The following is a 1,295-nucleotide window of genomic DNA, read 5'->3' as shown; positions in this document are numbered from 1 at the left end:
GCGGCGGGCGGCAAGCAGAGCAGGCAGGGGCGGCGGCGCGGGGGAAGGGAGGGCTCACTTGGCGGCGACGACGAGGCGTGGCAGAGGGCAGCGACGGCGAGGTCGGGGCAGGGGCGACGATGGCGAGGTCGAGGCAGAGGGCGACGACGGTGAGGTCGGGGCAGAGGGCGGCGACGGCGAGGTCGGGGCAGAGGACGGCGCGGGACGACGTCGGAGGCAGGGCGACAACGGCGACGGCGAGGCAGAGGGGCAGCCTGGCGGCGTCGGGCGGGATTGAAGAACTGAACGAAATTTTTTACAAGTGGTGTTTATATAGACAGAACATTGGTCCCGGTTGGTGGCACCAACCGGGACCAATGCCTCCCTTTAGTCCCGGTTGATGCCACCAACCGGGACCAAAGGTCTCTTTTCAGCAGCCCAAAGGGCGGGAAGCAGAGGCCTTTGGTCCCGGTTGGTGGCACCAACCGGGACTAAAGGGGGGCATTGGTCCCGGTTTGTTCCACCAACCGGTACGAATGCCCCCTTTGGTAACGGTTGGTGCCACCAACCAGGACCAAAGGCCTCGTGCTGCTCGTGGCCAGAACTTTAGTCTCACCTCGCTAGTTGAGAGGGGCGCGCAGTGGTTTATAAGCCTCACTGTCGCACCCCTCTTGAGCTCCTCTCAATTGCATGCTTACGGGCCTAATTATCATTGTTATGCCTCTTGGGCCTACTAGGCCTTCTGCGGGCCTGAACCCTGGCCCCTGGTAGGGTTTCTAGTCGTATTCAGGTCGTAGTGGCCTAGTAGGTGGCATTTTTTTTATTATTCCCATTTTTTTTTCAGTTTTTTGCATTATTTATTTTCTTTTGTTTTTTGCTTTATTTTTGTAGTTCATTTTGCTTTTAGGTAATAAAAATTATAAACTCTCTGTTACTGCCATTTGTTTTCTAATTTGAATTTTTTGAAATTTGTGTGAATCACTAGTTTTTGAATAACTTTACTATAAACATAGATTTTTGAGTTATTCTTTTTCCTGCTATTTAATATTACTGTGTTTTATCGTTATATTCAAATCATATTTTGTTATTTTAGTTTCTAACAAAAAATTCTTTATGATAATTCTTTTTGCTATTAAAGTTTCTAACAAAAAATTTCTTTATGAAAATTCTTTTTTTTCTTTTAATGTTTTGAAAAGAAAATACTTTGATAATTTTAGTTGCATAAATTTTATATAATTTTAGTTTCAATAATACTAGAGGTTTTATAAAAGTTTATTTTGTTTTTACTTATTTATAAAAGTTTATTTTGTTTTTAC

This window comes from Triticum dicoccoides, chromosome 1B (genome assembly GCF_002162155.2).
Source record: "Triticum dicoccoides isolate Atlit2015 ecotype Zavitan chromosome 1B, WEW_v2.0, whole genome shotgun sequence".
Lineage (NCBI taxonomy): Eukaryota > Viridiplantae > Streptophyta > Magnoliopsida > Poales > Poaceae > Triticum > Triticum dicoccoides.
Note: the sequence above shows the minus strand (reverse complement) of the source record.